The sequence below is a fragment of the Coregonus lavaretus genome, assembly GCF_964263955.1.
Source record: "Coregonus lavaretus genome assembly, contig: HAP1_SCAFFOLD_1129, whole genome shotgun sequence".
Lineage (NCBI taxonomy): Eukaryota > Metazoa > Chordata > Actinopteri > Salmoniformes > Salmonidae > Coregonus > Coregonus lavaretus.
Genome location: NW_028163469.1, coordinates 22,619 through 49,575, shown reverse-complemented (window position 1 = coordinate 49,575; position 26,957 = coordinate 22,619). Strand labels below are relative to the sequence as shown.

At 48.9% G+C, this 26,957-nt stretch overlaps 1 long non-coding RNA gene across 1 annotated transcript in view; it reads left to right on the top strand.

The window, feature by feature from the left end:
• The first annotated feature begins 3,385 nt into the window (after positions 1 to 3,385).
• LOC311118098 overlaps positions 3,386 to 26,957 on the top strand; it is a 44,022-nt gene continuing 20,450 nt past the window's right edge. The window contains exons 1-2 of the long non-coding RNA XR_014611751.1: positions 3,386 to 3,499; positions 13,534 to 13,613. This is a non-coding gene — a long non-coding RNA (uncharacterized lncRNA). The remainder of the gene's footprint in view (positions 3,500 to 13,533; positions 13,614 to 26,957) is intronic.

Below are 26,957 nucleotides of genomic sequence, written 5' to 3'. Positions count from 1 at the left end.
TTTTTGCGCATAAAAGCGTTTACACCGACATTTTTTCGCATAATTCATTTTACCGACACAAAAAAGACCCCAACCTTGTCTAACGTATTTTGTTTTGTCGACATTTACCTAAAAATGTTCTGTTTCCATCAGTCCTGTCATGGTATGTTGTTTTATCCGACAGGTCCTTTACTCGCAGTAAAAGGTTGGATGGAACACTGGTTATAGTAAGTAGATTTTAACTAAATGAAGTACACTATACAGTGCATTGGGAAAGTATTCAGACCCATTGACTTTTTCCACATTTTGTTACGTTACAGCCTTATTCTAAAATGGATTGAATAATTCCCCCCCCCCTCAATCTATCTATACACAATACCTCATAATGACAAAGCGAAAACAGGATATACATTTTTTTGCTAATTTATTAAAAATAAAAAAAACAGAAATACCTTATTTACATAAGTATTCAGACCCTTTGCTATGAGACTCGAAATTGAGCTCAGGTGCATCCTGTTTCCATTGATCCTCCTCCAGATGTTTTTACAACTTGATTGGAGTCCACCGGTGGTAAATTAAATTGGACTGGACATCATTTGGAAAGGCAAATCAATTGTAAAGTCCCTGCAGCAATGTTCCAACATCTAGTGGAAAGCCTTCCCAGAAGAGTGGAGGCTGTTATAGCAGCAAAGGGGGGGAGAACCAACTCCATATTAATGCCCATGATTTTGGAATGAGATGTTTGACGAGCATACTTTTGGTCATGTAGTGTAGCTATCAGCAAAGTCTGTGCAAGTAGGGGAGAAAAAGTCAAGTGCGAGGGTTAGTTAAATGAAAGGCAAGTTTTATTTGGTGTGTGTGTGTGTGGGGGGGGGGGTTATACTCTTTGAAGAGGAAGGGTTTCAGCATGAACTGCAGGAGTCACTGCTTTGATGTTTGCAGGTGTTGTCCAGGGTCACGCCAAGGTTCCTTGTACTCTGGGAGGGGGACACCGTGGAGTTGTCAACCGTGATGGAGAGGTCTTGGAGCGGGCAGGCCTTCCCCCGGGAGGAAGAGCAGCTCTGTCTTGTCGAGGTTGAGCTTGAGGTGGTGGGCCGACATTCCAAGTTGAGATATCTGCCAGGCAAGCAGAGATGCGTGTTCACCACCTGGGTGTCAGAACGGGGGGACGGACAAAAGTAGTTGAGTGTCATCTGCATAGCAACGATAGGAGAGACCATGTGAGGATATGACGGAGCCGAGTGACTTGGTGTATAGAGAGAAGAGGAGAGGACCTAGGACCGAGCCCTGGAGGACACCAGTAGTGAGAATACGGGACACAGATGCTCTCCACGTCACCTGGTAGGAGCTGCCTGCCAGGTAGGATGCAGTCTAAGGGTGTGCAGAGCCTCTGAGACGCCCAGCCCTGAGCGGGTGGAGAGGAGTATCTGATGGTTCACGGTGTCGAAAGGCAAAGGATAGATCTAGGAGGATGAGAACAGAGGAGAGAGAGTTAGCTTTGGCAGAGCGGAGAGTCTCCGTGACACAGAGAGGAAAGCAGTCTCGGTTGAGTGATCCGTCTTGAAGCCTGACTGGTTAGGGTCAAGAAGATGGTTCTGAGAGAGATAACGACAGAGTTGGATCAGAGACAGCACGCTCAAGAGTTTTAGAAAGAAGGGACACGGGTCTGTAGTATTTGTGACGACGCATGACCATGTGGGTAGGGGCTAAGTGGGTAGGGTTGGAGGAAAGGGAGACAGAAAAGGAAACAAAGTAGTGATCAGAGACCTGGAGGGGGGGGTTGCTGTGAGATTAGTAGGAGAACAGCTTCTAGTAAAGATGAGGTATCTGCTAGCATGCTAGTAGATACCCATAGACGTCCAGTCATTGCGCTAACGCTAGTTAGCAATGGCTTTCAAAACTACCTCCAACGTCCTTCATACAGGACACAGAGACATAAAAATGGTTATCCCGGAGTTCATCTGTCTCTGGGGAAGTAGATTAAGGGGTCTCATTGCCGAAAATCCCAAAGTATTACCCCCTTTAATCCTGGTTGATGTTTCAACAATCAGCTGCAAGTTATGAGCAGTCGGTAGTTCACACACCAAGTAGGCCCCTGGGAAGACAGACAGCTCTTAAAGTAGACGGCCCCCAGCTAGCAACAAGACAGTACTAGACAGATTAAGACAATTATACTTCTCACTCCTGGGGATAATCAGGAGTCCTCTAGCAACACATTGGACTATAAGGAGTAACTGTAGGCTCCTTTAGTCCGGTATTGCTCTTTGTCTTAGTATGCTGTTGTAACCTGTGACAGTGTTGCTTCCGTTCCCTCTCCTCGCCCCAACCTGGGCTTGAACCAGGGGACCCTCTGCACACATCGACAACAGTCACCCTCGAGGCACCGTTACCCGTCGCTCCACAAAAAGCCGCGGCCCCCCTCGCAGAGCAAAAGGGGAAACAACTACTTCCGAGGTCTCGGAGCGAGTGACGTCACCCCGATTGAAAACGCTACTAGTGCGCACCGCTAAGCTAGCTAGCCGTTTCACACCGGGTTACAGTGTGTAACTGGACACCCTGCTTCTGAAGAGGCTCTCTCTTTTCTCTCGGTGGGTGAACTCTGTACAGCTCCCCTGGCCAGTTCTACACCAGGATGTAATCTCTCTCTCTCCCCCCATCACCTATGATCTGAGTATTATCTTGTATTGACAGAATATGTCACCATCTCTGTCTGACACCCTCCTGAAAAAAACTGTACTGCACACTAGTTAAAGGCTATTTCCCAAATAACATGGAGAGCAGCCTGCGGGTGATCTGGGGGTGAAGAGTTTATAAAAAGAGGAAATTGAATAATATAATAGATAAAGATGTTGCCAATAACTTGCTGATAAGAACTTACTCTTATCAGCTCTTTGACTTTGGTAACCTTGCACCTAAGTTGTGTGAATGTTACTGTAAATCAACTTAGAACTCTAAAACAAACCACACATACACAATGTAAGAACACTAGTGTATTTCTTCACTCAAGACTAGCTACCAGTACTATAACTCCAGAGAAGCTAGACTTTTGGCACTCACCAGTGCTCCACTCCAAAGCGACCATTTTGGGTCTGTGTGCGCCTTCGAGAGAGGAAGTGGTTCTCTAGCAACTAGTTTCCTGCAGCCCCCCCGAATTGCACACAGCCAGAGGAGGCGAGAGCGACCATTTTGGGTCTGTGTGTGCCTTCGAGAGAGGAAGTGGTTCTCTAGCAACTAGTTTCCTGCAGCCCCCCCGAATTGCACACAGCCAGAGGAGGCGAGAGCGACCATTTTGGGTCTGTGTGTGCCTTCGAGAGAGGAAGTGGTTCTCTAGCAACTAGTTTCCTGCAGCCCCCCGAATTGCACACAGCGACAGCAAAAAAAAAAAGGTTAGCGAGTGAAGAAAATGGCGACCATACAGGACGAATGCCTCACCTCGTAAAAGCGGCAAATGCGTTGCATTTCTTTAGCCTTACAGCCCCGGGCTTTCATTTCCACTCTGTTGCACTTTACATTTTATGAGGTAAGGCTCTTTTTTTTAAAAAGACGTTTTCCAGATTGGGGGAATCGTGCTTTTGGCCAGTATCGATGTGTTACGCAGCTCGCCGGGCCACCCGAGGAAAGCTTGTCGTAGTTGTTTGCCCGCTGTTGTTACCTAGCTAGCTTGTTAGCCATTGAGGCCCGCTTGTATTAACATGTTAGCTACATAGTCGTAGTTAGGCGGTAGTGTGTTTGCATGGGAATGAAATGGAGAAACCACTTGTTAGGCACCGTCACGGCAGAGTACGATTTGATAGTTAATATTACCGGCATGTGGATGACTCGGGTCTGAAAACTTTTGTTAGCTAACGTTAGCTAGGTAACTAAAATGTTGGCTACGCTGCTTGCAAGAGTCAAGCTTGCAAAGGGCTTCTACAGACTGGTGGTGCAGAATTAAAAAGGGCGTCAAATATTCGATGATTTTTTTTCGTTAACTTAAGTTTCAATTAATACTGCCAACACCGATGTTGTTAAGAGTTCTGCTTAACGGTTTGATCGATTGCGATAAAGTTAAAGAGAATACGTTAGTTGGGACTAACTGCTAGTTAGCATAAATCCAACCAAGTTGTCGCTTGGTAACGCAGAATGTCCTCACTGTAGCCAAGGTTACGGGTTTAACAACAATTAACTTTTAGTGTGCAACATTTTGTTATTTGTCCTTTTTGGTTGGTCGATAGCCAGCTAGCAAGCTATTATCCCGCTCCTCCAGACTGTATTTTTCAGATAGCTAGCTAACAACCGGGATTTTATGCACAGGAGTAGCCTAGCTAGCTAGTAAATCGATTTGCTGCACTTCTGTCAAACCAAGCAAGTGTTTCCTAAAGTAATACATGCGTTTTAAACATAGATGTTTGCTAGCTAGCTAATGTTAGCTGTTGCGCCTTCGTGAATAAACACCTGAGCAAGAGCCAGCCAGTACAGTCAGTGGCCATGTTAAGCTGCTAATGGCCGATCGACACCAAACGTTAACCCTCTATTTTCCTTTGACTACTTTACTTCAGGGTGGAGGCTTAAACTCTAACGTTGGCTAGCAGACCGAGAAGGGTGCAACTGCAGCCAACAATTAGGGGCGTTCCTGCATCTGCAGGAATCCCTCTTTATACTTCTATTGGTCAATTTTTTAAGCTATGACTCCAGTACATAGGCGGGAGGCAGGGACTCTCCGGTACAGTAGGTGGCGGTAATGCACCATAACCAGTGTTGCCAAACTCCTCAGTAAGGAAAGTAGCTATTGGCTGTCCTAGAAGTCGCTAAATGACGTCATCGCCTAATTTGCATAATTTGCCAATTTGCATGTAATTGTGTTGGACGCTGTATGAGAGAGAGGAGTAACGTCGTGGGAGAGACATAATAAAGTGAGTAAAAAGCTACGCGAGGTCTGGGCCGCCTGTGAGTGCTTTGGGGGCGGGGGTGGGGCCCGCGGCAGCACCCGCTGCTCGTTGAGAAGAGTAAGAACGATACGTGCTTTCACGTCAGAGTCTCCAATAACACCAGAAAAAGTCGCTAGTCGCTTTTTTTTTGAAAATGTGTCGCTAGAGGGGTCTGAATACTCGCTAAATATAGTGACTAAGTCGCTAGGTTGGCTACACTGACCATAACATTGGATTCCAACTGCCGATAAACCCCACAGAAGAGGCGGGGGGCAATAACGGTAGCTAGCTATAGCTAGTAGTGACCTTCGCCCCCCCCGCCTGTCGGGCACTGTTTTCCCACAGTTCTGTTATCGAAGGTGAGGGCGGGAGCGAAGGACACTGTGCTAGCTTAGCCAGCTAGTCCTAAGGAGGACTCCGGTACACAGCAGGCGGGAGCGACACTGTGCTAGCTAGCTAGCGGGAGGCAGGGGCAACTGGTTGACAGTGTCCTTCGCTCCCACCTGTCAGGCACGGTTTTCTCCGGTACACAAGAGGCGGGGGGCGACACTGTGCGTTAACTAGCAAGCTAGCACACAGTGTTGCAAGCTAGCTAGTTAGCACACTGTCGCCCCAGCCCCCGTCTGCTGGTCTAGCGGGAGGCAGGGACGACCGGTAGACAGTGCCCATGGCCCCATACTTGTCGGGTATGGTTTTCTCGGGTACACAGGAGGCGTGGGCGACACCGTGTGCTAGCTAACTAGCAAGCTTGCACACAGTGTTGCTAGCTAGTTAGCACACGTTGTCGCTCCAGCCTCCCGCCTGCTGTACTAGTGGGAGGCGGGGCCAACCGGTAGACGGGTGTCCTTCGCCCCCTGCTTGTCAGGCACTGTTTTCACGCATTTCTGTTAATATATACACTACCGTTCAAAAGTTTGGGGTCACTTAGAAATCTCTTTGTTTTCCATGAAATATAGCAAAATGCAAAGGAAATGTAGTCATTGACAAGGTTAGAAATAAATATTTTTTTATAGAAATAATAATTGTGTCCTTCAAACTTTGCTTTCGTCAAAGAATCCTCCATTTGCAGCAATTATAGCCTTGCAGACCTTTGGCATTCTAGTTGTCAAATTGTTGAGGTAATCTGAAGAGATTTCACCCCATGCTTCCTGAAGCACCTCCCACACGTTGGATTGGCTTGATGGGCACTTCTTACGTACCATACGGTCAAGCTGCTCCCACAACAGCTCAATAGGGTTTTAGATCCGGTGACTGTGCTGGCCACTCCATTATAGACAGAATACCAGCTGACTGTTTCTTCCCTAAATAGTTATTGCATAGTTTGGAGCTGTGCTTTGGGTCACTGTCCTGTTGAAGGAGGAAATTGGCTCCAATCAAGCGCCGTCCACAGGGTATGGCATGGCTTTGCAAAATGAAGTGATAGCCTTCCTTCTTCAAGATCCCTTTTACCCTGTACAAATCTCCCACTTTACCACCACCAAAGCACCCCCAGACCATCACATTGCCTCCACCATGCTTGACAGATGACATCATGCACTCCTCCAGAATCTTTTCATTTGGTCTGCGTCTCACAAATGTTCTTCTTTGTGATCCGAACACCTCGAACTTCGATTCGTCTGTCCATAACACTTTTTTCCAATCTTCCTCTGTCCAATGTCTGTGTTCTTTTGCCCATCTTAATCTTTTCTTTTTATTGGCCAGTGTGAGATATGGCTTTTTCTTTGCAACTCTGTCTAGAAGATCAGCATCCCGGAGTCGCCTCTTCACTGTTGACGTTGAGACTGGTGTTTTGCGGGTGCTATTTAATGAAGCTGCCAGTTGAGGACTTGTGAGGCGTCTGTTTCTCAAACTAGACACACTAATGTACCTCTTGCTCAGTTGTGCACCGGGGCCTCCCACTCCTCTTTCTATTCTGGTTAGAGCCAGTTTGCGCTGTTCTGTGAAGGGAGTAGTACACAGCGTTGTACGAGATCTTCAGTTTCTTGGCAATTTCTCGCATGGAATAGCCTTCATTTCTCAGAACAAGAATAGACTGACGAGTTTCAGAAGAAAGTTATTTGTTTCTGGCCATTTTGAGCCTGTAATCGAACCCACAATTGCTGATGCTCCAGATACTCAACTAGTCTCAAGAAGGCCAGTTTTATTGCTTCTTTAATCAGCACAACAGTTTTCAGCTGTGCTAACATAATTGCAAAAGGGGTTTCTAATGATCAATTAGCCTTTTTAAAATGATAAACTTGAATTAGCAAACACAACGTGCCATTGGAACACAGGACTGATGGTTGCTGATAATGGGCCTCTGTACGCCTATGTAGATATTCCATAAAAAATCAGCCGTTTCCAGCTACAATATCCATTTACAACATTAACAATGTCTACACTGTATTTCTGATCAATTTGATGTTATTTTAAATGGACCAAATTTTTTTTGCTTTTCTTTCGAAAACAATGACATTTCTAAGTGACACCAATCTTTTAAACGGTAGTGTAAATTTTGGGGGCGTCAAATCTCTTGTTGTCAAATTTGATTGGGCCTGACCTGCACGCTTAACTGTCTGTGGCACAAGCCGTTAGTGCGCTGTACTAAATCTCTGAGCCCCAGTCAATTTGACACCCGAGAGATTTGCTGCCCCAACAAATATTACACGGAGCTCCTTTTAAACATCTCTATGGGGGCCAACATGTTCATTGGCTCTGCCTCATACTACGTCATGTACTAGGGGTAACATGGAGTAGGCAGGGCAGACCCGTTTTGGTCATTTCTGGTATATCATCAAAATATATCAATCGCAGCCAGGGCATATAATTTACTTTTGGGTCACTCTAAAATTACACCAGCAAAACACAAACAAACAAAAAAACAACAACAGATGAGCATGCTTTGGTAATGTTTCTAAAAACAATAAATGTATTACTATGAAGAAGTAATGTGATTATATTGTTTAATTTCATATATATTTTTTTTTTTTTTTTGTGACCTGAGTCTTTTAACCAAAATATCACAGATGAGATGAAGGGCGGGGAGGTTACCGCGGTAACGTGATGTTTGTACCTGTGAGATTTGAGAGTGTTGACCAACGGTAGCTCGTGAAACAAAACAACGTAAGTAGCCAAGAAACACAAGGATATAAACTCTCAATTCAGTTGACTTTCGTTTCAAGTAAATTAGACCTACTTGAATGTGCAGCGCTTCTAAAAATAAAATAAAATGAATCTTTCCACTCTGCTCTTCACTGCTCCCAGCCCAGTGTTGCAGCGCCAGCTGGAATAGGCTGTTTAGGATTCGTAGTTTTTTTGACTTTGTGCTGTTAAATACTTTTGAAAACAGCAACCGCAGCATTAAAAAAAAAAAAACTATAAATGTGATCATACTTGACTATTTGTATTCACAAATGCGAGCGAGTGAAATGCTGGCACCGTGGGAACCCTGGCCACCTGCCGACGTGGCTGGTGAAATAGACATCTTAACTGCCAACGCCAAAATCTACCCCGCAGGTGGTGGGTGTTTAATTTTAGGCCCTGATTGCAGCATGTTTTGGACTCATTCACCAGTCCCCCCCCCCCCCCCCCCCCCCCTGATTTAAGTACAATACTATTTGAAATTAATGTTGAAAATGATGCTGTTGCTGCTTCCTGTTGACAAGACATTTTGATAAATTGCCCAATGTCAAAACAGTTTTAACGTGTCCAAATCAATAACCAATATGCAGAAACAGTTTGATATATTGAAAACATAAAATGTACTACCTACACATACAGTTGTAAATGAGAATTTGTTCTCAACTGGCTTACCTGGTTAAATAAAGGTTAAATAAATAAAATATACATATACCAATACCACAATGGTAATCACATGACTTGTAAACCTTATAAACTGCACACGCACCAAAACCCTGTTGTTTCAGCTAGTGGCATTAAATCACTGATATCGATTAGGGGGGAAATCAGGTTGTACGCGCTGTTGAAACTAACGCAACAAAAAACATGGAAACTGTAGATATTTTTTAATATCACAGGTTAGAGAACAACCTGCAGAGAAGACAGTCAGCTACATTTTGGAGTGATGCATTTTGATTTGGGGGGGGGGGTCGCCAAAACAGAAAGGGAAACGCGACACTTATTTGTCAACTCATATCACGTTGAAATCAATTGCGCGAGAGGGGGGAGAGAGAGAGGGGGGGGGGGGAAATGAGGTTGCACGTCCCGTTAAACCAACACAGCTCAAAAACCAAACAGAATCTGAGAATAATGTGTATGAAAAATGTATGCACTCACTAACTGTAAGACGCTCTGGATAAGAGCGTCTGCTAAATGACTAAAATGTAAAATGTACATCACTGGTTTTACATTTTTGTTAAAAATAAAATAAAAAATAATATTTTTTATTTTTTTAGGGGGTAGATCAGCTTTAATATTGCAGATAGATTGTAACTTCCATCAATGTAATTGTCTGCATCACTTCCAATCCCCCATATGTTTTTAGGTTAGGTTGTAAGTCGCTTTGGATAAAAGCGTCTGCTAAATGGCATATTATTATTATTATTATTGTTAGAGGACACATTTGTTAAAAGACCGCTAGCTTAATGTTTTAAGTGTTGCATTTTGATTCAAGCGGGTCGCCAATGCAGTAAGTGTAACGCAACACCTATGATTTTTTTTTTTTTTTTTTTATCACTTCCATCGATGTCACACTGAAATCAATAGAACAAGGAGGCAAACGTTTTATGGGTGGTCCTCTGTAGCTCAATTGGTAGAGCACGGCGCTTGTAACGCCAGGGTAGTGGGGTTCGATCCCCGGGACCACCCATACGTAAAAATGAATGCGGAAGTCGCTTTGGATAAAAGGCTAAATGGCATATTATTATATTATATTATGGGTGTAGCGCCGTTTTAAACTAACACTATTCAAAGGCCACAGGGGAAACTTGGAATAACCTATACGTTGGTTGGTTAGATGAGAAGTTGTAGAAGGCTAATATCTATATTTTGGAATGTCGGATGTTGATTTCTCGAGGCTGACATTAACATTAAAGATAACAGGCCACTTTTTTTTGTTAAGTTGAACGTATCATGACGCGGAGGACAGGATATCAACGTTGACAACGGTTGGCTGCTATCTAAGGGATAGTTCTGACTGTCTAATCCATTGTATTGTTGTGTGGCCAGCGACTTTTATACATTACATTTCTTAATTTTGTTTTACATTTGAGTCATTTAGCAGATGCTCTTATGCAGAGCGACTTACAGGAGCAATTAGGGTTAAGTGCCTTCCTCAAGGGCACAGACAGATATATATATATATATATATATATATATATATATTTTTACCTGGCCAGCTCGGGGATCCGACCCAGCGACCTTTCGGTTACTGGCCCAACAGTGTTAACGGCTAGGCTACCTGCCGCCCCGAGAGCGACCGCCTCGATTTTTACCATTTTAATTAACTCCGCGTTCTAAGTGGTTCTAAGTCCTGTGCAACCCAGAGCGTGTGACAAAATCAACGGTACAAAACCAAAGATTTTAAGCAGTCAGTCTTATGTCACCGTGACGACTAATTTTTTTTATACTAACATCGCCAATCTGAGGTAAAAAAGGATGTGTAATTTCACTCATTTTATGGGGTGAAAATGCAACCTTGTGGAAGATAGAAACACAAAGTGTCCACATTAAAGCAAATTAGTGCAATATACAATTTGAATATGACAAAATAATTCAGCGTGCCAATTTAAGATGTTAGTGTATGTTGCCCACACTTGCAACAATGACATTTATTTCACCCTCATTTAACCCTGATCCAATTTAAGCAGGCGCTCTAGACTAAAAGCTCCGTGGCGTCTGTGGATGGACTAGAAGCTCTGTAGTGTCTGTGTATAGACTAGATGCTCCGTGGTGTCTGTGGATAGACTAGATGCTCCGTAGTGTCTGTGGATGGACTAGAAGCTCCGTAGCGTCTGTGGATGGACTAGAAGCTCTGTGGTGTCTGTGGATGGACTAGAAGCTCCGTGGTGTCTGTGGATGGACTAGAAGCTCCGTGGCGTCTGTGGATAGACTAGAAGCTCCGTGGTGTCTGTGGATGGACTAGATGCTCCGTAGTGTCTGTGGATGGACTAGATGCTCCGTAGTGTCTGTGGATGGACTAGAAGCTCCGTAGTGTCTGTGGATGGACTAGAAGCTCCGTGGTGTCTGTGGATGGACTAGATGCTCCGTAGTGTCTGTGGATAGACTAGAAGCTCTGTGGTGTCTGTGGATGGACTAGAAGCTCCGTAGTGTCTGTGGATGGACTAGATGCTCCGTAGTGTCTGTGGATGGACTAGATGCTCCGTAGTGTCTGTGGATGGACTAGAAGCTCCGTAGTGTCTGTGGATGGACTAGAAGCTCCGTGGTGTCTGTGGATGGACTAGAAGCTCCGTAGTGTCTGTGGATGGACTAGAAGCTCCAATTAAAAAATGGCCTAATTGAAAAACTTTTAGTGTATTTCCTGAATTTAATGGGATTATAGAATTAAAGTGGAATTGACCCCAATCCTGGTAGACAGATCCATAGCTAGATCCATATAATATGTATCTTTTTAAATAAGAAACTAATTTCAAAACTCTTAATGCCTAGTGGGCAATTCCATAGTAACTGAATTATGCTAAGACACCGATTCTTCACTTTAAAATGTTATACCAAACAAAAACCATTGATTTTCAAAGTTTAACAAACCATACAACTCTATGCACAAGGACAATGTTTTTAACAAGCTCCACTGAACGTTTTACAAAATCACATTTACAGGAAGAACTGTGCAGATACAAAGTTGGGTAGCGTAATTAAACTGAGATTTTACTGTAATTCTGTTACCAAACTTTGCATCTGCAGTTTTTACAGTAAATTTATTTATTTTATAAAAAAAATTTACTATGTAAATTGTTCAAAGTAGTCGTTGTGCATGGAGTTGTATGGTTTGTTAAACGTTTAAATCAATGGTTTTTATTTGGTATACATTTTAAAGTCTCTACATAATTCTGTTTCCGTAGAATTTCCGTAGTCTGCTGTGGTTATTCTCAGACTGGAGAGTTTATTAGTGAGTTAGATCCATGAACTGACCTGTCTTTGTTTTGACTGGAGAGTTAATTAGTGAGTTAGATCCGTGAACTGACCTGTCTTTGTTTTGACTGGAGAGTTAATTAGTGAGTTAGATCCATGAACTGACCTGTCTTTGTTTTGACTGGAGAGTTTATTAGTGAGCTAGATCCATGAACTGACCTGTCTTTGTTTTGACTGGAGAGTTTATTAGTGAGTTAGATACGTGAACTGACCTGTCTTTGTTTTGACTGGAGAGTTTATTAGTGAGCTAGGTACATGAACTGACCTGTCTTTGTTTTGACTGGAGAGTTTATTAGTGAGTTAGATACGTGAACTGACCTGTCTTTGTTTTGACTGGAGAGTTTATTAGTGAGTTAGATACGTGAACTGACCTGTCTTTGTTTTGACTGGAGAGTTAATTAGTGAGTTAGATACGTGAATTGACCTGTCTTTGTTTTGACTGGAGAGTTAATAAGTGAGTTAGATACGTGAACTGACCTGTCTTTGTTTTGACTGGAGAGTTTATTAGTGAGCTAGGTACGTGAACTGACCTGTCTTTGTTTTGACTGGAGAGTTTATTAGTGAGTTAGATACGTGAACTGACCTGTCTTTGTTTTGACTGGAGAGTTTATTAGTGAGCTAGGTACATGGACTGACCTGTCTTTGTTTTGACTGGAGAGTTAATTAGTGAGCTAGGTACATGAACTGACCTGTCTTTGTTTTGACTGGAGAGTTTATTAGTGAGTTAGATACATGAACTGACCTGTCTTTGTTTTGACTGGAGAGTTAATTAGTGAGCTAGATACATGAACTGACCTGTCTTTGTTTTGACTGGAGAGTTAATTAGTGAGCTAGATACATGAACTGACCTGTCTTTGTTTTGACTGGAGAGTTTATTAGTGAGCTAGGTACATGAACTGACCTGTCTTTGTTTTGACTGGAGAGTTAATTAGTGAGCTAGATCCATGAACTGACCTGTCTTTGTTTTGACTGGAGAGTTAATTAGTGAGCTAGATCCATGAACTGACCTGTCTTTGTTTTGACTGGAGAGTTAATTAGTGAGCTAGATCCATGAACTGACCTGTCTTTGTTTTGACTGGAGAGTTAATTAGTGAGCTAGATACATGAACTGACCTGTCTTTGTTTTGACTGGAGAGTTTATTAGTGAGTTAGATCCATGAACTGACCTGTCTTTGTTTTGACTGGAGAGTTTATTAGTGAGCTAGATACATGAACTGACCTGTCTTTGTTTTGACTGGAGAGTTTATTAGTGAGTTAGATCCATGAACTGACCTGTCTTTGTTTTGACTGGAGAGTTTATTAGTGAGCTAGGTCCATGAACTGACCTGTCTTTGTTTTGACTGGAGAGTTTATTAGTGAGCTAGGTACATGAACTGACCTGTCTTTGTTTTGACTGGAGAGTTAATTAGTGAGCTAGGTACATGAACTGACCTGTCTTTGTTTTGACTGGAGAGTTTATTAGTGAGCTAGGTACATGAACTGACCTGTCTTTGTTTTGACTGGAGAGTTAATTAGTGAGCTAGGTACATGAACTGACCTGTCTTTGTTTGTTTCTCAGAGATCTGGAATTGGAAGCTGTTCAATACAACACAATACAAGCTGTTGCCACCAAAGAAACTAACTAAAGAGTCAGAACAGGTGAGTCCTGGATCTGTGTGAGTTTATAGATCCCTGGATCTGGTGTGTGTGTGCGTGCGCACTGTGTGTGTGTGTGTGCGCCGTGTGTGTGTGTGTGTGTGTGTGTGCGCCCTGTGTGTGTGTGTGCGTACGCCCTGTGTGTGTGTGCGTACGCCCTGTGTGTGTGTGCGTACGCCCTGTGTGTGTGTGTGCGTACGCCCTGTGTGTGTGTGTGTGTGCGCCCTGTGTGTGTGTGTGCGTACGCCCTGTGTGTGTGTGTGCGTACGCCCTGTGTGTGTGTGTGCGTACGCCCTGTGTGTGTGTGTGCGTACGCCCTGTGTGTGTGTGTGCGTACGCCCTGTGTGTGTGTGTGCGTACGCCCTGTGTGTGTGCTCCCTGTGTGTGCGTCCTGTGTGTGTGTGTGTGTGTGTGCTCCCTGTGTGTGCGTCCTGTGTGTGTGTGTGTGTGTGTGCTCCCTGTGTGTGCGTCCTGTGTGTGTGTGTGTGTGTGTGCTCCCTGTGTGTGTGTGCGTACGCCCTGTGTGTGTGCTCCCTGTGTGTGTGTGTGTGCGTACGCCCTGTGTGTGTGCTCCCTGTGTGTGTGTGTGTCCGTGCGCCGTGTGTGTGTGTGTGTGTGTGCGCCGTGTGTGTGTCTGTGTGTGTGCGCGCCCTGTGTGTGTGTGCGTGCGCCCTGTGTGTGTGTGTGCGTGCGCCCTGTGTGTGTGTGTGTGTGCGCGCCTTGTGTGTGTGTGTGTGTGTGTGCCTGCCTTTCTGGCCTTTTCCATTGTGTCCCTACTGCTGTGTGTGTGTGTGTGTTCCCTGTGTGTGTGTGTGCTCCCTGTGTGTGCTCCCTGTGTGTGTGTGTGTGCTCCCTGTGTGTGTGTGTGTGTGTGTGTGTGTGCGCCCTGTGTGTGTGTGTGTGTGTGCTCCCTGTGTGTGTGTGTGCCTGCCTTTCTGGCCTTTTCCATTGTGTCCCTACTGCTGTGTGTGTGTGTGTGTATACTGGAGGTAAAGCCTGGTGAAAGCAGCTGCTGCTTGTCTAAGCACATGCAGTTCCGTTGTAATGTAGCGTCCGAGCGGCCCTGCCCGACTGCTGAGTAAGCACTGCTGTTTTAAAGGCTAAATGAAAACCTTCTGCCACCCTGTTGTTGTGGACGGCTGTTTGGGTAGCTCATTGTAGCCATACAGTTCATGCAGAAACAAAAGACCTGTGGCCTCCTAGTCACCCCTGTTCCCAGCTCCTAGTCACCCCTGTTCCCAGCTCCTAGTCACCCCTGTTCCCAGCTCCTTGTCACCCCTGTTCCCAGCTCCTTGTCACCCCTGTTCCCAGCTCCTAGTCACCCCTGTTCCCAAGTGCATGCTGCAGCTAACAGTGTATTGAAGGAAGCTAATAGCCTGGGCCCAGTTCAGGGGCTAAATGTGGTTGAAGGAAGCTAATAGCCTGGGCCCCGTTCAGTAGTTAAATGTGGTTGAAGGAAGCTAATAGCCTGGGCCCCGTTCAGTAGTTAAATGTGGTTGAAGGAAGCTAATAGCCTGGGCCCAGTTCAGGGGCTAAATGTGGTTGAAGGAAGCTAATAGCCTGGGCCCAGTTCAGGGGCTAAATGTGGTTGAAGGAAGCTAATAGCCTGGGCCCAGTTCAGGGGCTAAATGTGGTTGAGGGAAGCTAATAGCCTGGGCCCAGTTCAGGGGCTAAATGTGGTTGAAGGAAGCTAATAGCCTGGGCCCAGTTCAGGGGCTAAATGTGGTTGAAGGAAGCTAATAGCCTGGGCCCCGTTCAGGGGCTAAATGTGGTTGAAGGAAGCTAATAGCCTGGGCCCAGTTCAGGGGCTAAATGTGGTTGAAGGAAGCTAATAGCCTGGGCCCCGTTCAGTAGTTAAATGTGGTTGAAGGAAGCTAATAGCCTGGGCCCAGTTCAGGGGCTAAATGTGGTTGAAGGAAGCTAATAGCCTGGGCCCAGTTCAGGGGCTAAATGTGGTTGAAGGAAGCTAATAGCCTGGGCCCAGTTCAGGGGCTAAATGTGGTTGAAGGAAGCTAATAGCCTGGGCCCAGTTCAGGGGCTAAATGTGGTTGAAGGAAGCTAATAGCCTGGGCCCCGTTCAGGGGCTAAATGTGGTTGAAGGAAGCTAATAGCCTGGGCCCAGTTCAGGGGCTAAATGTGGTTGAAGGAAGCTAATAGCCTGGGCCCCGTTCAGGGGCTAAATGTGGTTGAAGGAAGCTAATAGCCTGGGCCCCGTTCAGTAGTTAAATGTGGTTGAAGGAAGCTAATAGCCTGGGCCCAGTTCAGGGGCTAAATGTGGTTGAAGGAAGCTAATAGCTTGGGCCCCGTTCAGTAGTTAAATGTGGTTGAAGGAAGCTAATAGCCTGGGCCCCGTTCAGGGGCTAAATGTGGTTGAAGGAAGCTAATAGCCTGGGCCCCGTTCAGGGGCTAAATGTGGTTGAAGGAAGCTAATAGCCTGGGCCCCGTTCAGGGGCTAAATGTGGTTGAAGGAAGCTAATAGCCTGGGCCCCGTTCAGTAGTTAAATGTGGTTGAAGGAAGCTAATAGCCTGGGCCCCGTTCAGTAGTTAAATGTGGTTGAAGGAAGCTAATAGCCTGGGCCCAGTTCAGGGGCTAAATGTGGTTGAAGGAAGCTAATAGCCTGGGCCCCGTTCAGTAGTTAAATGTGGTTGAAGGAAGCTAATAGCCTGGGCCCCGTTCAGTAGTTAAATGTGGTTGAAGGAAGCTAATAGCCTGGGCCCAGTTCAGGGGCTAAATGTGGTTGAAGGAAGCTAATAGCCTGGGCCCAGTTCAGGGGCTAAATGTGGTTGAAGGAAGCTAATAGCCTGGGCCCAGTTCAGGGGCTAAATGTGGTTGAGGGAAGCTAATAGCCTGGGCCCAGTTCAGGGGCTAAATGTGGTTGAAGGAAGCTAATAGCCTGGGCCCAGTTCAGGGGCTAAATGTGGTTGAAGGAAGCTAATAGCCTGGGCCCCGTTCAGGGGCTAAATGTGGTTGAAGGAAGCTAATAGCCTGGGCCCAGTTCAGGGGCTAAATGTGGTTGAAGGAAGCTAATAGCCTGGGCCCCGTTCAGTAGTTAAATGTGGTTGAAGGAAGCTAATAGCCTGGGCCCAGTTCAGGGGCTAAATGTGGTTGAAGGAAGCTAATAGCCTGGGCCCAGTTCAGGGGCTAAATGTGGTTGAAGGAAGCTAATAGCCTGGGCCCAGTTCAGGGGCTAAATGTGGTTGAAGGAAGCTAATAGCCTGGGCCCAGTTCAGGGGCTAAATGTGGTTGAAGGAAGCTAATAGCCTGGGCCCCGTTCAGGGGCTAAATGTGGTTGAAGGAAGCTAATAGCCTGGGCCCAGTTCAGGGGCTAAATGTGGTTGAAGGAAGCTAATAGCCTGGGCCCCGTTCAGGGGCTAAATGTGGTTGAAGGAAGCTAATAGCCTGGGCCCCGTTCAGTAGTTAAATGTGGTTGAAGGAAGCTAATAGCCTGGGCCCAGTTCAGGGGCTAAATGTGGTTGAAGGAAGCTAATAGCTTGGGCCCCGTTCAGTAGTTAAATGTGGTTGAAGGAAGCTAATAGCCTGGGCCCCGTTCAGGGGCTAAATGTGGTTGAAGGAAGCTAATAGCCTGGGCCCCGTTCAGGGGCTAAATGTGGTTGAAGGAAGCTAATAGCCTGGGCCCCGTTCAGGGGCTAAATGTGGTTGAAGGAAGCTAATAGCCTGGGCCCCGTTCAGTAGTTAAATGTGGTTGAAGGAAGCTAATAGCCTGGGCCCCGTTCAGTAGTTAAATGTGGTTGAAGGAAGCTAATAGCCTGGGCCCAGTTCAGGGGCTAAATGTGGTTGAAGGAAGCTAATAGCCTGGGCCCCGTTCAGTAGTTAAATGTGGTTGAAGGAAGCTAATAGCCTGGGCCCCGTTCAGTAGTTAAATGTGGTTGAAGGAAGCTAATAGCCTGGGCCCCGTTCAGTAGTTAAATGTGGTTGAAGGAAGCTAATAGCCTGGGCCCCGTTCAGTAGTTAAATGTGGTTGAAGGAAGCTAATAGCCTGGGCCCAGTTCAGGGGCTAAATGTGGTTGAAGGAAGCTAATAGCCTGGGCCCCGTTCAGTAGTTAAATGTGGTTGAAGGAAGCTAATAGCCTGGGCCCCGTTCAGTAGTTAAATGTGGTTGAAGGAAGCTAATAGCCTGGGCCCCGTTCAGTAGTTAAATGTGGTTGAAGGAAGCTAATAGCCTGGGCCCCGTTCAGTAGCTAAATGTGGTTGAACTTTGCAGATAGAAATACAAAGAATAGAGCCGACCATGAGTCCTTGGTCTACATGTCAGAGAGGCATGTTTGTTCTACATAACATATTTCTATCTGAACGTTCGAAAATGTTGCATTCTACTGAACGCACCCCTGGTATCAAGGCCTGGTCCTCTCCTCTCTCTCAGCTGTCCTGTAGTGGTTTGGTTCCTTTCACCACTAGTGCTCTGGTCTTGTCCCCTCAGCGGTGGCAGGCCCTGCTGTTCTGTTCTGACGGGGAGGGATGCCCTGCTGTTCTGTTCTGATGGGGAGGGAGGGAGGCCCTGCTGTTCTGTTCTGACGGGGAGGGAGGGAGGCCCTGCTGTTCTGTTCTGACGGGGAGGGAGGGAGGCCCTGCTGTTCTGACGGGGAGGGAGGGAGGCCCTGCTGTTCTGTTCTGACGGGGAGGGAGGGAGGCCCTGCTGTTCTGTTCTGACGGGGAGGGAGGGAGGCCCTGCTGTTCTGTTCTGACGGGGAGGGAGGGAGGCCCTGCTGTTCTGTTCTGACGGGGAGGGAGGGAGGGAGGCCCTGCTGTTCTGTTCTGACGGGGAGGGAGGGAGGGAGGCCCTGCTGTTCTGTTCTGACGGGGAGGGAGGGAGGGAGGCCCTGCTGTTCTGTTCTGACGGGGTGGGAGGGAGGGAGGCCCTGCTGCTCTGTTCTGACGGGGTGGGAGGGAGGGAGGCCCTGCTGTTCTGTTCTGACGGGGAGGGAGGCCCTGCTGTGCTGTTCTGACGGGGAGGGAGGCCCTGCTGTGCTGTTCTGACGGGGAGGGAGGGAGGCCGTGCTGTTCTGACGGGGAGGGAGGGAGGCCCTGCTGTTCTGTTCTGACGGGGAGGGAGGCCCTGCTGCTCTGTTCTGACGGGGAGGGAGGGAGGGAGGCCCTGCTGTTCTGTTCTGACGGGGAGGGAGGCCCTGCTGTGCTGTTCTGACGGGGAGGGAGGGAGGCCCTGCTGTTCTGTTCTGACGGGGAGGGAGGGAGGCCCTGCTGTTCTGTTCTGACGGGGAGGGAGGGAGGGAGGCCCTGCTGTTCTGTTCTGACGGGGTGGGAGGCCCTGCTGTTCTGTTCTGACGGGGAGGGAGGGAGGGAGGCCCTGCTGTTCTGTTCTGACGGGGAGGGAGGGAGGGAGGGAGGGAGGCCCTGCTGTTCTGTTCTGACGGGGAGGGAGGGAGGGAGGCCCTGCTGTTCTGTTCTGACGGGGAGGGAGGGAGGGAGGCCCTGCTGTTCTGTTCTAACGGGGAGGGAGGGAGGCCCTGCTGTTCTGTTCTGACGGGGAGGGAGGCCCTGCTGTTCTGACGGGGAGGGAGGGAGGCCCTGCTGTTCTGTTCTGACGGGGAGGGAGGGAGGGAGGCCCTGCTGTTCTGTTCTGACGGGGAGGGAGGGAGGCCCTGCTGTTCTGACGGGGAGGGAGGGAGGCCCTGCTGTTCTGACGGGGAGGGAGGGAGGCCCTGCTGTTCTGTTCTGACGGGGAGGGAGGGAGGCCCTGCTGTTCTGTTCTGACGGGGAGGGAGGGAGGCCCTGCTGTTCTGTTCTGACGGGGAGGGAGGGAGGCCCTGCTGTTCTGTTCTGACGGGGAGGGAGGGAGGCCCTGCTGTTCTGTTCTGACGGGGTGGGAGGGAGGGAGGCCCTGCTGTTCTGTTCTGACGGGGTGGGAGGGAGGGAGGCCCTGCTGTTCTGTTCTGACGGGGTGGGAGGGAGGGAGGCCCTGCTGTTCTGTTCTGACGGGGAGGGAGGGAGGCCCTGCTGTTCTGTTCTGACGGGGAGGGAGGGAGGGAGGCCCTGCTGTTCTGTTCTGACGGGGAGGGAGGGAGGGAGGCCCTGCTGTTCTGTTCTGACGGGGAGGGAGGGAGGCCCTGCTGTTCTGTTCTGACGGGGAGGGAGGGAGGCCCTGCTGTTCTGTTCTGACGGGGAGGGAGGGAGGCCCTGCTGTTCTGTTCTGACGGGGAGGGAGGGAGGGAGGGAGGGAGGCCCTGCTGTTCTGTTCTGACGGGGAGGGAGGGAGGCCCTGCTGTTCTGTTCTGACGGGGAGGGAGGGAGGGAGGCCCTGCTGTTCTGTTCTGACGGGGAGGGAGGGAGGGAGGCCCTGCTGTTCTGTTCTGACGGGGAGGGAGGGAGGGAGGCCCTGCTGTTCTGTTCTGACGGGGAGGGAGGGAGGGAGGCCCTGCTGTTCTGTTCTGACGGGGAGGGAGGGAGGCCCTGCTGTTCTGACGGGGAGGGAGGGAGGCCCTGCTGTTCTGACGGGGAGGGAGGGAGGCCCTGCTGTTCTGTTCTGACGGGGAGGGAGGGAGGCCCTGCTGTTCTGTTCTGACGGGGAGGGAGGGAGGCCCTGCTGTTCTGTTCTGACGGGGAGGGAGGGAGGCCCTGCTGTTCTGTTCTGACGGGGAGGGAGGGAGGCCCTGCTGTTCTGTTCTGACGGGGTGGGAGGGAGGGAGGCCCTGCTGTTCTGTTCTGACGGGGTGGGAGGGAGGGAGGCCCTGCTGTTCTGTTCTGACGGGGTGGGAGGGAGGGAGGCCCTGCTGTTCTGTTCTGACGGGGAGGGAGGGAGGCCCTGCTGTTCTGTTCTGACGGGGAGGGAGGGAGGGAGGCCCTGCTGTTCTGTTCTGACGGGGAGGGAGGGAGGGAGGCCCTGCTGTTCTGTTCTGACGGGGAGGGAGGGAGGCCCTGCTGTTCTGTTCTGACGGGGAGGGAGGGAGGCCCTGCTGTTCTGTTCTGACGGGGAGGGAGGGAGGGAGGGAGGGAGGCCCTGCTGTTCTGTTCTGACGGGGAGGGAGGGAGGCCCTGCTGTTCTGTTCTGACGGGGAGGGAGGGAGGGAGGCCCTGCTGTTCTGTTCTGACGGGGAGGGAGGGAGGGAGGCCCTGCTGTTCTGTTCTGACGGGGAGGGAGGGAGGGAGGCCCTGCTGTTCTGTTCTGACGGGGAGGGAGGGAGGGAGGCCCTGCTGTTCTGTTCTGACGGGGAGGGAGGGAGGCCCTGCTGTTCTGTTCTGACGGGGAGGGAGGGAGGGAGGCCCTGCTGTTCTGTTCTGACGGGGTGGGAGGCCCTGCTGTTCTGTTCTGACGGGGAGGGAGGGAGGGAGGCCCTGCTGTTCTGTTCTGACGGGGAGGGAGGGAGGGAGGGAGGCCCTGCTGTTCTGTTCTGACGGGGAGGGAGGGAGGGAGGCCCTGCTGTTCTGTTCTGACGGGGAGGGAGGCCCTGCTGTGCTGACGGGGAGGGAGGGAGGCCCTGCTGTTCTGTTCTGACGGGGAGGGAGGCCCTGCTGTTCTGTTCTGACGGGGAGGGAGGGAGGCCCTGCTGTTCTGTTCTGACGGGGAGGGAGGCCCTGCTGTTCTGTTCTGTGTACTGGCTACGGCGTCTCAAAATGGACAAACTGTACTATTGCCGTTTTTTATTCTTGTTTTTCAAGAGAATGTATTTTTAAGCGAGTATAGGAGCACAGTCGTTGGGCTAGGCGCCAGTCGAACTGAAGCATGCTGATGCCATTTAGACAGCTGTCTGCAGGAGCACTTCAGGGGATGGAGAGGAGGGCAGGGTGGAGGGTGGACTAGACTCACTCACTCACTCTCTCTGCTGGAGGGCGACAGGCAGACACTGGACCACTGGCCACAGTGAGAGTTGATGGAACATCTTTTCTCAGAATACAGTCCCAGTTCTTACAGGGATACCTGGGGGATTCCGTCAGTGAGGATCTTTATCTACTTCCCCAGAGTCAGATTAACTTTTTTATGTCTCGGTGTCCCAGTATGAAGTAAGTTGGAGGTAGTTTTGTGAGCCGACGCTAACTAATGTTAGCGCAATGACTGGAAGTCTATGGGTAACGTTTGATGCAAAAAATTCTAGCAAAATGTATTGCGCATAGAATTAAAAAGGTATTGTCGGATATTATTCATTCTAATCAGACAGGTTTTTTACATGGAAGATACATTGGAGATAATATAAGGCAAGTATTGGAAACAATAGAACACTATGGAAAATATGGGAAACCAGGCCTGCTATTCATAGCAGACTTCAAAAAGGCATTTGATAAAGTTCGACTGGGGTGTATATATAAATGCCTGGAGCATTTCAATTTTGGAGAATCTCTTATAAAATAGGTCAAAATCATGTATAGTAACCCTAGGTGTAAAATAGTAAATAATGGCTATTTCTCCGAAAGTTTTAAACTGTCAAGAGGAGTGAAACAAGGTTGTCCACTATCGGCATATCTATTTATTGTGGCCATCGAGATGTTAGCTATTAAAATCAGATCCAACAATAATATCAAGGGATTAGAAATCCAGTGCTTAAAAACAAAGGTGTCATTGTACGCTGATGATTCATGTTTTCATTTAAATCCACAACTAGAATCCCTCCACAGCCTCATAGAGGATCTAGATACATTTTCTAACCTCTCTGGATTACAACCAAATTATGACAAATGTACTATATTACATATTGGATCACTAAAAAATAAAAAATGTACATTACCATGTAGTTTACCAATAAAATGGTCTGATGGTGATGTGGATACATTTTAATAGAAAGTTAGCAAAAATAGATAAGATCTTGCTACCATGGAAAGGTAAATACCTGTCAATTTTTGGAAAGATCACCCTGATTAACTCTTTAGTATTATCCCAGTTTACCTATTTGCTTATGGTCTTGCCTACACCTAGCGAACAGTTTTTTAAAAAAATATATGAGAGAAAAAATATTCAATTTGGAACGGCAAACCAGACAAAATTTAAACGGGCATATTTATATAATGATGAATTCCAGGAGGATTCTCCATAGTTTAAATCTCCAGTTTGGGAACATTTTGGCTTCGCAGTAGATCTCAACGACGATGGACAGAGAGTTGTGGGTAACGCGTTAATAGCGTGTCGCCACGCTCAACTAGAATAGGCTACGTAGCTGCCGACACATTTACACTGACATCACCCCGGGATACCGTAGCAAGACGGAACCACAGAGAGGCAACCCAACATCGTCTCCACAGCTGGTTCTGACCGGGCCAGAGAGGCAACCCAACATCGTCTCCACAGCTGGTTCTGACCGGGCCAGAGAAGCAACACAACATCGTCTCCACAGCTGATTCTGACCGGGCCAGAGAGGCAACACAACATCGTCTCCACAGCTGATTCTGACCGGGCCAGAGAGGCAACACAACGTCGTCTCCACAGCTGGTTCTGACCGGGCCAAAGAGGCAACACAACATCGTCTCCACAGCTGGTTCTGACCGGGCCAGAGAGACAACACAACGTCGTCTCCACAGCTGATTCGGACCGGGCCAGAGAGACAACACAACATCGTCTCCACAGCTGGTTCTGACCGGGCCAGAGAGGCAACACAACATCGTCTCCACAGCTGGTTCTGACCGGGCCAAAGAGGCAACACAACGTCGTCTCCACAGCTGGTTCTGACCGGGCCAGAGAGGCAACACAACATCGTCTCCACAGCTGGTTCTGACCGGGCCAGAGAGGCAACACCACGTCGTCTCCACAGCTGGTTCTGACCGGGCCAGAGAGGCAACACAACGTCGTCTCCACAGCTGGTTCTGACCGGGCCAGAGAGGCAACACAACGTCGTCTCCACAGCTGGTTCTGACCGGGCCAGAGAGGCAACACAACGTCGTCTCCACAGCTGGTTCTGACCGGGCCAGAGAGGCAACACAACGTCGTCTCCACAGCTGGTTCTGACCGGGCCAGAGAGGCAACACAACGTCGTCTCCACAGCTGGTTCTGACCGGGCCAGAGAGACAACACCACATCGTCTCCACAGCTGGTTCTGACCGGGCCAGAGAGGCAACACAACATCGTCTCCACAGCTGATTCTGACCGGGCCAGAGAGGCAACACAACGTCGTCTCCACAGCTGGTTCTGACCGGGCCCAAATCAATTCCAACAGTGATAGGAATAGCTATGTTTCTATGTTTTACAGTCTTGGGTTTATAGCCGTGGAGGGACAGGGGGGTTTCAGCACCTCGTCAAAGTGCTTGAGCCACGTTACAAACGTCCCTCTCACAACCCATTTCAGCTAACAGGTAGCACCCGCTCTATACAAGCAAACCAAAGCACAAGATTTCAAACGAATTGGCCCCCAAACGTACCCAGTGCTGCTCTTAACTTAACAGTGTCAGCCGTCACATTACCCCCCCCACCCCCAGAAGGGAAGATGTACCGCGCTATAGACACGCCCCCTTTTATGAGTCACAGGTGCGCGCATCTGGCACTGAAGGAGGCTGTGTCGTGCTGCATTCATCACCAAGATGGAAGTGGGAATTTACCACACTTTGAACGGCTCTCCCAACTGGTGATTACTAGTGGGGAAACTAGTCTATCATCCTGAGCACCCGCTTCTCCCACTTGGTGACCTCTGACCTCCCCCTACTAAGGAAATGGCCTCTATAACAGCATTTTTGGCAGTTAAATGCAACAACAAATGTCTTTTTATTTTTATTTTGTTTACAAGCATGTTAGCTGTACTTTGAGTTTATGGTTGACGCAATTTTGTTGACCGTTAGCCAATCGGTCCCTATGAGTTCAAATCACATGAATGCATCCAACTTGGTATTTACGACTTCACAACTGGTAAATTCCCACCTCCCACATGGTTACAAACACAGCATCAGAGTGGAAACTTGATGCCCAACAGAACAATCCTGTCACAACAGACAATGCCAGAAACATTGTGAATGCCATTTTAATTTCCCCGCATGTACCGAAACTGAACCGTGATCCCCCCCCCCCTCAAAACCGCTTTATGTACTGAACCATGGATTTGGTCAACTGTTACACCCTTAGATGGTTGCTCTGAAATGAACTGTTTACACCCCTTTTATAAAACAGCAGTAAAACAAGAAGCACATGAAATCAAGCCGTTATGACCCCATGGTCCATGTAGCAGCCGTTATGACCCCATGTAGCAGCCGTTATGACCCCATGGTCCATGTAGCAGCCGTTATGACCCCATGTAGCAGCCGTTATGACCCCATGGTCCATGTAGCAGCCGTTATGACCCCATGGTCCATGTAGCAGCCGTTATGACCCCATGGTCCACGTAGCAGCCGTTATGACCCCATGGTCCATGTAGCAGCCGTTATGACCCCGTGGTCCACGTAGCAGCCGTTATGACCCCATGGTCCATGTAGCAGCCGTTATGACCCCATGTAGCAGCCGTTATGACCCCATGGTCCATGTAGCAGCCGTTATGACCCCATGGTCCATGTAGCAGCCGTTATGACCCCATGGTCCACGTAGCAGCCGTTATGACCCCATGTAGCAGCCGTTATGACCCCATGGTCCATGTAGCAGCCGTTATGACCCCATGGTCCACGTAGCAGCCGTTATGACCCCATGTAGCAGCCGTTATGACCCCATGTAGCAGCCGTTATGACCCCATGTAGCAGCCGTTATGACCCCATGGTCCATGTAGCAGCCGTTATGACCCCATGGTCCACGTAGCAGCCGTTATGACCCCATGGTCCATGTAGCAGCCGTTATGACCCCATGGTCCACGTAGCAGCCGTTATGACCCCATGTAGCAGCCGTTATGACCCCATGGTCCATGTAGCAGCCGTTATGACCCCATGGTCCACGTAGCAGCCGTTATGACCCCATGGTCCACGTAGCAGCCGTTATGACCCCATGGTCCATGTAGCAGCCGTTATGACCCCATGGTCCATGTAGCAGCCGTTATGACCCCATGGTCCATGTAGCAGCCGTTATGACCCCATGGTCCATGTAGCAGCCGTTATGACCCCATGGTCCACGTAGCAGCCGTTATGACCCCATGGTCCATGTAGCAGCCGTTATGACCCCATGTAGCAGCCGTTATGACCCCATGGTCCATGTAGCAGCCGTTATGACCCCATGGTCCATGTAGCAGCCGTTATGACCCCGTGGTCCATGTAGCAGCCGTTATGACCCCACGTAGCAGCCGTTATGACCCCATGGTCCATGTAGCAGCCGTTATGACCCCATGGTCCACGTAGCAGCCGTTATGACCCCATGTAGCAGCCGTTATGACCCCATGGTCCATGTAGCAGCCGTTATGACCCCATGGTCCACGTAGCAGCCGTTATGACCCCATGTAGCAGCCGTTATGACCCCATGTAGCAGCCGTTATGACCCCATGGTCCACGTAGCAGCCGTTATGACCCCATGTAGCAGCCGTTATGACCCCATGTAGCAGCCGTTATGACCCCATGTAGCAGCCGTTATGACCCCATGTAGCAGCCGTTATGACCCCGTGGTCCATGTAGCAGCCGTTATGACCCCATGGTCCACGTAGCAGCCGTTATGACCCCATGTAGCAGCCGTTATGACCCCATGTAGCAGCCGTTATGACCCCATGGTCCACGTAGCAGCCGTTATGACCCCATGTAGCAGCCGTTATGACCCCATGTAGCAGCCGTTATGACCCCATGGTCCACGTAGCAGCCGTTATGACCCCATGTAGCAGCCGTTATGACCCCATGGTCCATGTAGCAGCCGTTATGACCCCATGGTCCACGTAGCAGCCGTTATGACCCCATGTAGCAGCCGTTATGACCCCATGTAGCAGCCGTTATGACCCCATGTAGCAGCCGTTATGACCCCATGTAGCAGCCGTTATGACCCCATGTAGCAGCCGTTATGACCCCATGGTCCATGTAGCAGCCGTTATGACCCCATGTAGCAGCCGTTATGACCCCATGTAGCAGCCGTTATGACCCCATGTAGCAGCCGTTATGACCCCATGGTCCATGTAGCAGCCGTTATGACCCCATGGTCCATGTAGCAGCCGTTATGACCCCATGGTCCACGTAGCAGCCGTTATGACCCCATGTAGCAGCCGTTATGACCCCATGTAGCAGCCGTTATGACCCCACGTAGCAGCCGTTATGACCCCATGTAGCAGCCGTTATGACCCCATGGTCCACGTAGCAGCCGTTATGACCCCATGTAGCAGCCGTTATGACCCCACGTAGCAGCCGTTATGACCCCACGTAGCAGCCGTTATGACCCCATGGTCCATGTAGCAGCCGTTATGACCCCATGTAGCAGCCGTTATGACCCCATGGTCCACGTAGCAGCCGTTATGACCCCATGGTCCACGTAGCAGCCGTTATGACCCCATGGTCCATGTAGCAGCCGTTAT